This window comes from Phasianus colchicus, chromosome 3 (genome assembly GCF_987193195.1).
Source record: "Phasianus colchicus chromosome 3, bPhaCol1.hap1.1, whole genome shotgun sequence".
NCBI classification, from domain to species: Eukaryota; Metazoa; Chordata; class Aves; order Galliformes; family Phasianidae; genus Phasianus; species Phasianus colchicus.
This window is the reverse complement of record NC_143438.1, coordinates 85797232-85810260: the sequence shown is the minus strand read 5'-3', so window position 1 is coordinate 85810260 and position 13029 is coordinate 85797232. Positions and strand designations below refer to the sequence as shown.

The window sequence follows — 13029 nt, the reverse complement described above, 5'->3', positions numbered from 1 at the left end:
CTTTCACCCTGAGTTTATTTATTTATTCATGTATTTGTTTGGGATTTTCAGTATAGGACACGTGAATTTATTTCCTTAATTTTCTTTCTTTCTGTGCTGGAGATGCTCAGAGGGAGTATATGCATGACCTTGTAGATTGAGGAGGGTTAAATGTAGCAGATAGCTTTGGTTTTCATTCTCAGCATTTTTTTATGTGGTACAGATGTTTTTCCATCATAAAAAAAAAAAAGCATTAAAAAACAAAACAAAACACAGAAATGCTGCTTCTCATATCTGCTTTGCAGAATGATCTTTGCAGAAGATCTTCCCCAGGGTATCTAGTGAACAAACTCTTGTTTTCTCAAAGGCCTGCTAGGTGGAAAGGAAGACTATCAAACCTCCCAACTGCAGCAGTGAAGGAGGAGTTTTATGAGTGTCAGTAGGACAGTCTTTGTCTCAGCCTGAACCGGGGGGGCCCTGTTGCCAGTCCTGAGCCCAAACCTCTCGGCTGCAGCTCTATTTAAGAAAAAATCAGAGGCAGTAGATGTAATCTGCACTATGAAAATCTAATCTGTGACCTAATTTGTTGTGATACCATGAAGAACCTGTCAGGAGCAATCACTGTAACTCGCGGAGCAGACGCTGCTTTCCAAGAGCTCTCTGTTAGCAGCCTTGGAGGCAGCAGTGCTGGGTCGAGCGTGTATGACTGAAAACCTCCACTCCCAAATTTTAGGGTTAATACACTGACAATGCTCAGCTCACTTTTGTTACTCTTTTAAAATGAAGGTGGTGCAGGCAGCCTTTCTGTGTGCGGAACAAGCCCTTGTGCAGGCAATCCCTGCAGATCTGACTGCTTTGAGGTATAAGGAAGAAAATGAGCTCCAACCAGAGCTGGACAATTTTGTGTGCGTGCCATTATTGCTGTTTACCTGGTGGTTGTTCCTTCTGCTCAGCTGTGGCACACAAGCAGCTGGTTTGGTGGGTGGTTAGAAGTGTGACTTGTGGGACTGACCGCTCACCTTTCATGGGCTGATCTCAGAGAACAAACTGGGCCCGGGTTTGGCTGTCCCTTTTAGTCCACTTTGTTATCCTCCAAGGAAAAAAAGAAAAAAAGAAAAAAAAAAAAGACCTTCCATGGTATACTTTCATTTATTTACTAATTTGGTTATTTTTGGTTGGCTAGAAAAATTAGTCCACTTTCTATAGTGTTTTGCTTTTTCTTTATTGCATTTCTTTCTTCTATTGCTACAGGTAGCAGCAACAGGATGAGAAGTAATGGCCTCAAGTGGTGTTCAGGTTGGATATTAAAAAAAAAAATTCTCTGAAAGAGAGTTCAAACATTGGCACAGGCTGCCCAGGGAGGTGGTGCAGTCACTGTCCCTGGAGGTGTTCAAGAAACATGGAGATGTGGCACTGAGGGGTGGTTGAGTTGGCACAGTGGGGATGGGTTGATGGTTGGACATGATGATCTTAGCAGTCTTTTCCAACCTTAATGATTCTATGATTCTGTTCTGTGATTCTGTGTATTACTGAAACTGTAGCACTGACAACCTGGTTCCACAAGGACAAAGAAGGAAGGTTTTACAGGTTGGGAACACATGAGGAATAGGCTGATATGTTGGAAATGGTGTCCCTAGGTCTGAACACTGCTCCATCTGACTGGGAGAAATCTTAACTGAGGAACTGCTGCTCTATCAATAACTGACAGCAGAGCAGGGCTTCCTGTTTGATTGTTCTAGAAATAACAGTTCCCTTTTTTAAAAATATTATCTTTAAAGTTCTTTACTTGAAAGTACTAAATTAAAACGTTCAGGGGCAGTCTATTAATAATAGCTACAATTTGTGTCTGTGCTTAGTGAGATGGCATCATTCCTTTGGGGCTTGGAGAGCCTCCTGGTTCCTAGCATCCGTTAGACATATGTCTGCATAGACTACACGTATTTGCATAGTATTTTGTAAGTTCTGTGCCCTTTCACCCATGCTGGGCACTCAGTGCTCATGTTTCAGTGTATTATTTGTTGATTTTTGTTCACTCCAGGCTTTTCCCTCCACCCGCTTGCTCCCTCTCCCAAACATTTTGGCCTTAGTTTTTCACGTACCTTTTATGTGCAGGATTGCTGCCTCTTCAGGTGGGCTCAGCACTTTTCCATCCACCCACTTCTACAGGAGAGGGGAAATGGATCTATGGATGAGAGGAGGAGCAGAGGCAGGAAGAAGATACTTGCACGTGCCAAGGGGGATCCTTTCCCCACTGCTCAGCCCTGCTGAGGCTGAGAGGAGTGCTGTGTCCAGTGCTGGCACCTCCAGTATGGGCAAGAGACCTGGATGTACTAAAGGGAGTCCAATGTTGGGCCACCAAGACGGTCAAAGGATTGGAACATCTCTTTGGTGAGGAAAGGCTGAGAAGGCTGGGACTGTTCAGCCTGGAGAAGAGGAGGCTCAGTGGGATCTCATCAGTGTCTATAGATATTTGAAAGGAGTCAAGAGACTCCTGACAAAGAAGTCAGAGACAGGTTCTTGTCAGTAGTGCCAGGACAAGAGGCAGTGGGCACAAATTGGAACAAAGCAGGTTCCATTAGAGCATTGGGAAGCATTTCCTCACTGTGCAAGTGACAGAGCCCTGGTACAGGTTGCCCAGAGGCTGTGGGATCTTCTTGGAGATCTCCAAAAAGTACCTGGACGTGGTCCTGAACACCCTGCTCTGCATGTGCCTGCTTGAGCAGGGGATGGACCAGATGGACCCAGAGCTCCCTACCAGTCTCAACCATACTGTAATTGTGGGAAGGTGAGCAGCAGGGAGAGGAGATGTGGGATGCCTTTGCTCCTCTTGCCCTAAAACAGACCTTGCCCTAAAGTGATGGGAAGCGGGACAGGGGGAATGAAAATAGTAGAGGAAGGATAGCAGTGTGTGAGTTCACGTCATGTGTGTGTGCATGCAGCTGTGGAAGGCAGGGCAGTAGGCTGGCTTGCATGTAGAATGTAGAAGTGCATGCACCAGCCCCAGGCACCTAGCAGAGTGCAGCCTGGCTGGAGGCCTCACTCTGTTCCTCAGCTCAGGATGTTGCAGCTTGATAGCATGTTTTAGTGGGTAATTTTTTTCCATTTCCTTATTTCTAACAAAAGTTTCCCACCTCTCCTTGGACATGACCAATTTCTCAGCTATGCAGGGTGCACATAGCAGTTTACAATCCATCAAAAAGAGAAGAAAACCCCATGAAAATAGTGTGCCTGTAGATTTAAATTAGGCAAAGGCTAAAATTAGAAGGAACAGGCCTATCTGCGGCTATGCAAATAAGCTGAGAATTAATATTCAGCTGACTGCTGAAGAGGGCAGGCAGAGGTTTGCAGCTTGCACTTCCTTTGGCTTGTCTCGCTTGTGTCCTTGCAGTCTCTCCTCTGCAGAGCACTGCCAGTAGTTGATGGAGAGCTACACAGAAGCTGCTAACACTGTGTCAAAGCGAAGTGTTAGCAGTGATTGGTGTTTTTGCCACTCCAATTTATTTGCCTGAGTGCCATGAATGGATGCACCACACCGTGGTCACTCATTGCCAGAGCCCATACAGGGTCTGGTTCTACCTCCCATTTCCTGAGCGAGAAGTGTCCCCCACGCGCTCGCTCTTCTTTCATTTCCCCAGATGTGGTTCACTTTCCACCACTGTAACTGTTGCTATTAATGGGGCTGCAGTATAAACCCACTGCTGAAATAATTCACGTTACAAGAATAACTCTCGGTCTGCTTGGTTCCTGGCAGGTTCTCTTTTCACTTTACCTCCTGCCATCATTTTCATTTGCAGCGGGAGCCATGCAAACAGTTTTATTTGCACGAGTTAGGGGGCAATAGACTGGTACGAAAGAGTGGAAGCTTCCCAGTGGAGGGAAAGATGATAAGAAAAAATGGATCTTGAATTGCTGGGGAAGGAGCTGTAGTGATGAGGAGGTGGTGAAGTTGTTTGGTGCTTCTGGTAGAAATGACATACGGCTCCGTGTGTGCGTGTTTGAGTGTTGGGGGGGTTGTGTATAGGCTTGAGGCAGGGAGATTTTGAAACCCAGAGCCAGGAGAGCTGCAGTTAGTCTGCAACTGTATTAATCTGAAATACAGACAGGGCTACAGACTGTGCTGGGGGCAGTGGGAAGCTGGAATACAGAGCTGCAATCAGGCAGCGAGAGCCCTGGCCAGGAGATGAAACTCTTGGGAGTGGATGTTCTGCCTTCCCTCCAAGTGAATTGGAGGTCAGTTGGAAATCAAAATTAAACAATGCCTTACTGCAGCTTTGAAAAGTTTACTCAAAGCACTGGCGTTGTTCCAGCGGAGTTAAACCGAAGAGCTGCCTCATGGAGCAGCTCAAGGCTGTTCAGCCACCGACAGTCCTACACTCAAGGCCTGCTCCTGCTTTGTCACCTTGCTGCCACTAAAACACGTAGGCTGCAGGAGCAGGCAGGGCTGCATTGCATGCCCCACAGCCTGCCCCACCTCTGGCAGTGATGGAGGCTTGGGACAGGCCTGGGCAGTGCTGACTGTCACCGTCCCAAAGTGGCACCCACCATTCATTGTGTTGCAGGCTGCCCTAGGCCTGTGTCCCCCTTCAGCCCTGTGCCCTGCCAGAGACACAGGATGATGGGTTTGGGTTTTCGTGATGACAGGTCTGAACAAATCAGAAAAAGTTAGAGGAGTGAAAAGAAATAGCAGCCCCCAAATCCTATTAATGGTTGTAACGTAAAAAAGATGAGATTTATATTAGATGTTAGGAAGGAATTCTTTACTCAGAGGTGGTGAGGCACTGGTGCAGGCTGCCCAGAGCAGCTGTGGGTGCCCCATCCCTGGAGGGATTCAAGGCCAGATTGGATGGGGCCCTGGGCAGCCTGAGCTGGTGGATGGTGACCAGCCCACAGCAGGAGGTTGGTGTTAGGTGATCTGTAAGTCTCTAAGTTATTTGATGATGCTATGACATCCTGTTTTGTCTGTCACAGAACTGAACAGGGCAAATGCTCCTGCCTTTGAAAGCTAAGGTGGCAAACTCCCTCTGAAGTACTGACTGAATGACCAAATATGATCTGCTGTGCATCACCGTTTGGCATCCTGCTTACATTGAGGCGTTAGAAACTATGTACTGTATGTGTCAGTGTTCTCTTTTTAGTGTGCTCAGAGTGTTGCAGAGATCCGCTGGCAGTGGCCTACATCATCCTGTCAGATGGGAACGTTGGTCAAATTCCCTGTGAATGAAGAAGCCACTCAAATCTCTAAGAGTTGGGACCAGGTTTCTTTTCTGCTTTGAAAGGATATGCTTTATTTTAGGAGTGTGTTGTCATGCTTCTGCAGAGTGCTCTCGGGAAATGGTGTAGCTGATGCAGGACCAGCAAATGTTTCTCCTGCAGAGCCTAGCAGCCAGTCTGAGGCAGCAAGGGAAGAGGTGTCAAGGTCCTGGAGGAAAATAACTGTGCTCAAGTGAGCATGTCATGACCTGTGGGAAAGGTCTGATTCTGTCAGCTTTGTACCTCTGTACCTCTTTGTATCTTGTGTGCTGAAATGCAGGAAGCCCACGGCTTGTCACTTGGAGATCTAATACAAAGCCACCATAAAGATCATGGGCGATCAGTTACGCACCACTGCACAGGGTTGGGGTTGTTCCTGGGCAGTTGTTTTCATAGAGCTAAATAAGGTCATTTGCATATTGCATAGGGTTTGGGGCTTTTCCACTTCCTCTTGACTGTGCTGGGTGCTGCTGTTTGTGTGTCTGTGAGGAAAGTATTGTTCTCAGTTAGAGCCTGAATTTGTGCAACTTCCTCTGAGCAGCAGCTCCCAGAAATGCAACCACCTTTGGGGAAAGGGACCTCGGAGGGGAACTTACAGAGTGCTTATTCTCCTCTGCTGGTTCCTCATAGACAAGATCATAGCCCTTTCTCTCCCCTATGTGTTGGAAAACGAGCCCTGTGTTCTGCCCCCAACTAGCCTGTTGTGCAGCTGTGCCAGTTCAGTCCACATGCTGGTCAAAACAAGGTGCTAGTAGTTGGTTCAGCCAGTTGACCAGGTCTCCTAGGCTGTCCTCCCCTCTTCTGCAGGATGGAGCCCAAACCAATGCTCAAGTCAAGTCAGAAGGTGAAGTTACGTTTTGAGCCACTAGGAACTCACTTTCTGTGAGTCAGTTGTGGGTCTGTCCTAAAAGTCTGTTTAGATTGTCTTTTTCACAGTGTGCTGAATAATGGCTGTGCTGGAACAGTGGTCAGATCCCTGCCTGGAACCCAGATGAGCTTCCCCCTCTTGGTGCACTTTGTTTTGGTTTGTGCACTGTTGGTTTGTTTTTTTTTTTTGGCTCCAGTCCTGGAGTGGATTGCACTGACATTAGCAAAACACTGCCAAATCCCCCAGGTGTTGCTCAGCAGGATCAGGGCTCTTTGGAGATAAAAGCATGCAAAAGAGGTATTTTTAGAGGTCACTAAAACTCAATCCTTTATCTCGAAGTTTTCTCTTGCCCTAAACACCACTTCTGCAAGTAAAATAGGTGAATTTAGGTTCAAGCCTCATCTGAAGATGCACCAGTAAATACAGAGAACTTCAGAAATTGCTCTTGCTTTCTCTGATGTCGCTTTAAACCCTTGAGCATACAGACATTAAAAGACACTTGATGAATGTGCTAAACATTCCTCACACACTTCTCTTCCAGCACCCAGCTGACCCCAAATCCTGAATGAAATGAATTTGCATTTGTTTTTAAAAATGTCTCATTTTGTGAATCGAAATGTCAACACTTCTGAAAACAGTCCCACAAGAGACGTTTGTATCTCTTGGAGTTTAAATTGCTGGATCAATTTCCCATTAATACCAAGGGTGTTTAAAGGACAAATTCTCTGCCTACTGCAGTGAAAATTTACCCCGAGGTATGACATTTCACCTGCCATCGAGTGCAGGATAGTTGATTATAATGGACTGGAATAGCTAGATGTGCACATACAGGTAACAAAAGAGGGTGAGCATCATGGAATACCTTGTCTTTCCTCATATTTTTTGGGTTTTTTTTGCCATGGAAACTTACACGTTCCTTGCAGTTTGTATTACTGCACTACTCAGAAGCCACTGCATGAATCTCAGCACAGTTTAATTGCATGCCAATGTGCAGAGTGACCCTGAAGTTTCCACTCAAAAAGGTGTAAAGAAACCAGAGCATCAGGGCATATCTGAGGTTTTGTAGCTGAGCAGCAGCCACAGTTCCAGCTTTTCCAGTTCCTGTACTGGACCACAGAGCTGTGAGCCTGATCATGTGTTCTTTTGCTTGCAGCTCTGCTGATGGCCAACTGGGCTTCACCACAGCTAATCTGTGCAACTAAGCACAGCTCTGGCTTGTGTTAGAAGAAGGGAGGACAGCTGGCAAACTTCAGTCCTCTCCTTCTCAAATGAAACATGGAGGCAACTGCAATGAGATATCAGCCAGCTAAGGTAGAAAGTGTGGCTGCAAATTATTGGAACCCAGGGGCATAGTGGACCTGAGCCTGCACTAAGGCATGTTTATGTGAGTTAGTGCCAGCATAACCTAGGAGAATACACCACATAGTTGCACTGTGATGTCCCTCCCATGCGCTATCACAGAAAACAAATGTCAGGATGGTAAAGCACCAGGAGCTGAATAAAAGAGCTCTGGTGTCAGAGAGCCTTAGTCAGTTCCCTGGCTTCTGCTGTAGGCCATCTGTGTTTCCCAGAATTCCCTGTGCTCTTGCCTATTCCCATCCACAGCTGTGGTTTGTGGTTGTAATGCTCGGCATTTGTCTCCTCTGTGCAGGGAGACCTGCATCAGTGTGTGACAGTTCTGGAGTCCCAGGCCACCCTGAACAGCCCTCCGAGCATGAAATCAAATTCTTCTTTATACTGTTATCTTCTCTGAGATCAGAGATGCTGCAAGTGTGGGTTTGCAAGTCTTCTGAGTCCTTCTGATGGGGTTTGTGAGAAAAGGTTCTGACAAATAGTCGTGGCTGCCAGGCAAATTCCCTGGTAACTGGAAGAAGGGAAACATCATTCCCATATTCAAGAAAGGAAGAAAGGAAGGTCTGGGGAGTTGCAGGCTGATGAGGCTTACATCTGTTCCTGGGAAGGTCATGGAGCAGATCCCCCTGGAAGATATGTTAAGGCACATTGGAGATGAGGAGGTGACCTGAGACAGTCAGCATAGCTTCAGCAAGGGCAGATTGTGCCTGACCAACCTGGTGGTCTTCTACAAAGATGTGATGGCATCATTGGAGAAAGGAAGGGCAACTGATGTTGTCTACCTGGACTTGTGCAAGGCCTTTGACATGGTCTTACACCACATCCTTATCTCTAAGTTGCCGAGAGATGGATTTGAAGGCTGGACTGTTAGGTGCTTAAAGAATTAAGCACTGGATGGTATCAGCCAGAGGATAGTGGTGAGCACCTCTGGGTCCAAGTGGAGGCTGGTCACAAGTAGCATTCCCCAAGGGTCAGTCTTAGGACTAGAGCTCTTCAACATCTTTATCAATGACATAGTGGGATTCAGTTCAATCTCAGCATGTTTATGGATAACACCAAGCTGGGTGGTGTAGTTGACACAATAGAAGGAAGGGGTGCCATCCAGAGTGACCTGGTCGGGCTTGAAAAGTGGGCCCTAAGGAACCCAGTGAGGTGGATGGTTGGACTGGATAATCTTGTAGGTCTTTTCCAACCTTGGTGATTCTGTGATTCTGGCCAAGTACAAGGTGTTCAACTTGGAGAAGGCTGTAGGGAAACCTCATTGTGGCCTTCCAGTATTTGAAGGGAGCTTATTAACAGGAGGGAGACCAACTTTTTACACAGGTGAACAACAGGATAAGGGAGAATGGCTTTAAACTAAAAGAGGGGAGATCTAAGTTAAACGTTAGGCAGAAATTCTGTATTCAGGGGGTGGTGAGGCACTGGAACAGGCTGCCCAGAGAAGTTGTGGATTCCATCTCAGGAGGTGTTCAAGGCCAAGGTGGGGTGTTAGTAAATCTAAAGCTGAACTGCCAGCCCAGATGAAGCCTACTTTCTGCGTTTTGCAGATGAAACATTCTTCAATCTGCCATTTTTTTTTTTTCCAGAAAGGATCATTCAGTTCCTGTCTCTGTGTATTTTTTTTTGAGATTGCAGTCTGAGTAGGAGCGGCTCCAAGATGTAAGTAAGTGTTTGATAGGAATGCCACTCCCTGCTTTAGGAGGCCCCAGAAGTTCATTAGATGTTTAATAGCTTCCAGTCAGAGCTGTGCTCGATGGATCTGAACTGGTGACCGAGAGGGGAAAGGTTCCCTCGCACATTTACAAACCCTGAGGCATCTGTTCCCCAGACACAGATTTGTCCAATTTCCCTACACCGCTGATGACCTGCCCTGAAATGATACTCACATTCCCTTAGGAAATCCCTTGGGTTGATATCAAGTAGATAGTTATTTTTGGGTCCTTTCCCAGAGAGAGAGTGTGCTGTATTGCTCCAATCCCTGCACACCAAATAAATATATCATCAGACTGTAGTAAAGGACCAAAAAGCTTTATTGAAGGGGAAACAGATGATTAATAATTGAGGATAGTTCACTGTATTGTTTTTGAGCCAAGTAAAGCTAATAGAGCTTTTCTATAGCAGAGATAAAAGAGTTAGAGTATCAAGACTGAATTGATTGCAGCATTTAATGGGCACATAAAATTCAATTAATGAATTGCAATGGTTAAATCTGCATTAAAGTGAAACACGCATCTCCCAAGCAGTGTATTAAGCATTTTTAAAGATTACATAAAGTAAACAGAAAACAACAACAAAAACTCCACGCCTTATTGACTTCTAAATACTTGTATATTTCTTTTTTTTTCCCTGGGGAAGAACCTCATGCAACCAAATTTTAATCCGTTTATCCTAAAGCTCTGGGTGCATGTGCATGCATGTGCTTTTCCCTTAGCACCTCTCAGAATTAAACAAAGCCTTTCCAAGACGTTGATCAGTGGTTAATTCTAACAAAATTCTCTGGTGTCTGTCTGCGGTGTTTTGTTGTAGGGAGGACTGCAGAGAGAACAGGGTCCACAGATGTGTTTGTGATAAAGGTTCTGAAGGAGGAGGGTCCTTGGCTGCTAGGTGGCTGAACATTATCTACCCTATGTGCAGCTTCCTAATTTATATGTATATTCTCCATTTCTCTACAATAACAGAAGAAATACAGTATTGAAAAGGGAAAACTGAAACATTAGATAGAACAGCTGAACTTCTGGTGGGTGGGGAAGGTTTTAAAATGTTCCTCATTGAATAACTTAAAGGTTTATTGCAGAATAACCAGCAGCCATTCCTTCTCAGTGGCAGTCATTATGTTCCAATGTTTTCTCCCTTTGCAGCCTTTTTAAAGCCATCCATTTGTTCTTCTGAAACCTTTGTCCAAGTTGGGCACGATGCTTTTCCCACCCAGAAATCTTTCAGTCTTCTTTCATGGTCACCACTCAATCTTCTGGTGAGGACACATCCCCCTCTTGGCCATCTGGCCACATTCAGGTCCTCTTTGAGCACAGCCCCCTCTGCGCTAAACCCGAGCTTGTTAAACTCATCTGCAAAACCTTTGATGAGCTCAGGGCCAGAATCTGTCATCTGAACTGTGGTGTGCTATGCCTTAGGACAGAAGTGACCCCATTAAAACCACTTAGAAGCATGCATACTTAGGACTTATGTTCGTCTGCACCCATGTGGTTCTCCTGATCATTTCACATCCCTGCCAGACTTCTCTGAGCAAATAATAGAGATGTTATTTTTGCCTACATCCATCCCTCCCATCCTTTAAAAGTAAAGTTCAACAAATAATTAGGATTAAAGTAAAAAATGTAAACGTAATAGAAGCATGGAGAAGCAGTTATTATTTGCCTTTGCTTGGAAGAGAATAAGATGGAATTAAGAAAAAAAAGGTCATATCAATGGCACGACTTAGTTTTTTACATATGAAATTACTGAAATTTAATGGTATGAATTTTGGTACCACTGAGTATTTACTGAGTATTTACACTTAATCCAAGTGCCAGAAAAATGGTCAAAGCTCTTCTGAGTACAGTCTGGTACCTCGTAGGAGAAAGAGACTGTTTTGCTTCTTTAACTTTTCTAGCTCATTTGCTGCCTGAGACAGGAATCCTTTAGCATGATGAGTGCATGACCACCTATTAAAAAAAGGGTTTATGACGCATTCCTGTAGAGGCAATGTGGTCACAGTGGGAAGCTGCTCGTTCTGCTCTGATCAGTACCAAACTGTCCCTCAGCTATGACTCAGGAATACACACATCTCTAGTGGAACTGCATCCAGCTTGGTGTAAGCAGAATATTTCCCAGCCCATGCAAGGAATTCATCTGCTGCTGTACGTGAAAGAATATTATCTTTCCATTCATTGAGTGAGCTCAGAATATGCTTAAGTAGTTGAAATGTGCAGTGTCAGCTTTACTCCCGTTTCTTGCTAACTGAATATTACACAGCTGCATTTGGTGCTAGATTTAGCCCTAGGTGCCATGTTCATGCTCAGGAAAACAGAAGAAAAAGATGTCTGGTGTGCAGGGTTTCTGTTGGTCAACAAAGGAAGTGCTGAAGCGCGTGCCTAAATGCTTTGTTTTACTGCAGCCTTCATCAGCTTCCAGTCTGTTCCTCACAGATTACAGTATGGGAAGAAGTCCTAGCTTTCTGTTTCCTCTGCTAGCACATTTGTCTTTGCAGTTAGAGAGACTTTTGCTTATATGAGCAGTATGGACTCTGCCATTTGAGCTACGCAGGCGTCTTAAAATGATCACTCTCAAAGACTTTGGATTGGGAAATTCTCCCACTGATAAGATTGCTGCTTCCTTGCTTATTGAGGTCACTGGATGGTCTACAGGAAAATGTGTGCGAGGGGCTTCTTCAACATTTTTTACATACTGCAGTTATTTAACGTCTGTTGCTTTTAGGAGCACAATGGTGGAACTGCACGAAGATCATGGTATAATGAGATGCAGCAGATGACTGTAGCACAACAATATTTTAAAGAGGGAGATACAGTTGGTGAGCCAATAACTTAACTGTCATCTTTTTTTCTTTCATTATTCACCAGCCTTGTACTTAACATCACTCAGATCATAAATTAAGTTTATAGTAGTTCAAGTGCATGTTACAGAACCAGTCCCAAGCTTTGATCAGCTAAACTGAACGCTACCTTTCAGATGGGAATAAACAGCCAGATCCTTACGAGGACAGAATAGCCTCAGAAATGGCACTGCAGACCTGTGAGGTGCTGAGCACCATCAGATCATGGCCATGCCACCAGGCATTAAGGTGACCCACAGAAGGGGATGCAGCCTAAGGGGGATCTAAGCTTGTCCTTGCTCCCACCAATGCCTTACACTCTCATGTTGAGATGTCTGCATTCGTATGCTGAATTCTGAAATTGGCCTCTCTGGGACTGACTTTCCAGAACCTTTCACTGAGGTGCTTTAATTAGTTTACCAGTTTCCCTGCTGAAAGTTTTCAACATCTCCTGTGTTCCAGAGAGAATGCTAACTGCCACTGCAGCACAGGGATCAGCTGAGACAACATGAAATGGTCTCTTGACAATGTCCCTTGTTGATTACTAGATACAGACCAAAAATCATTTATGAACCAGATGCTGTTTTAAGGGTTCCTAATGACAATTAGGTTAAACACTTTAGGAAAAGGGGGAAAAGATAATTAAAAAAAAAAGAAAAAGTGAAAAAAAACAATGAATACATCACTAGAAATGATGTGATCAAAGTAAAATACCAGTCTCATGCTCCTGAGGTAGGTAGAATTCTCAATTAAATCGATGAATATTTGTTTCCTTCAGGGTGGCACAATTACCTTTGCTTAAAATCAAATATTGGTTTCTCTTCCAGAGAGTAATGAAGCAGTCTAGCTTTCTTAAATATTGCCTTTTCTGTTCTCTGAAACATTGATTCTGTCCATTAACTGGAACACCATTACACTGCTGATTGACCCAAAACATTTTGTGCAAAGAGGGAAAAGGCTGGTGCAGAGCTTCCAGCTCAGATGCAGTGTTTGCTTCCCATGGTGCTCCTGGTGGTCACCTTTGTTTTAT

The 13029-nt window shown here is 44.9% G+C and overlaps 1 protein-coding gene across 10 annotated transcripts in view; it reads left to right on the top strand.

The window, feature by feature from the left end:
- CYRIB (CYFIP related Rac1 interactor B) overlaps window positions 1–13029 on the top strand; it is a 99730-nt gene that overhangs the window by 7134 nt on the left and 79567 nt on the right. For 2 of the 10 annotated variants that reach the window (XM_090137996.1, XM_090137997.1), the window contains exons 2-3: window positions 9037–9109; window positions 11885–11978. The exons of 5 other annotated variants lie outside the window; for them this stretch is intronic. The gene's annotated coding sequence lies outside the window, so the exon portion shown is untranslated. Of the gene's footprint in view, window positions 1–9036; window positions 9114–11884; window positions 11979–13029 lie in introns of all 10 variants that reach the window. 3 more of the 10 variants (XM_031591228.2, XM_031591229.2, XM_090137995.1) reach the window with 2 other exon arrangements.